A 442-nucleotide genomic window follows, 5' to 3' on the forward strand; every position below is an offset into this window, starting at 1 on the left:
CACACACACACACACACACACACACACACACACACACACACACACACACACACACACACATATATATATATATAACCATATCAATAGAGATTTCTCGCGCGAAGATGGTGAAGATGGATGTATATAGAGAGGACGGTCGGGAGTACAAAGTATAGAAGTGGGCGAGAATGTTAAAACGCTAAGAGAGTACGAGGGCGCGTATCAGAGAAGACAGCCCGAATAAATAAGGGAGCACGGAGTAGAAACGAATGATGCATGGACAGATACTGAACAAAATATCGTGAGAAAGAGGGGCAGAGATTGAGTGGAAGAAGGAGAGAGAGAGAGAGAGAGAGAGAGAGAGAGAGAGAGAGAAAGAGAGCGAGCGAGAGAGAGAGAGAGGGAGATAGAGAAAAGAAGGGGAGATGAGAGAGAGGAGGGAGATAGAGAAGAGAAATGGAGA

The sequence above is a fragment of the Priapulus caudatus genome, unplaced genomic scaffold (assembly GCF_000485595.1).
Source record: "Priapulus caudatus unplaced genomic scaffold, Priapulus_caudatus-5.0.1 Scaffold118, whole genome shotgun sequence".
Lineage (NCBI taxonomy): Eukaryota > Metazoa > Priapulida > Priapulimorpha > Priapulimorphida > Priapulidae > Priapulus > Priapulus caudatus.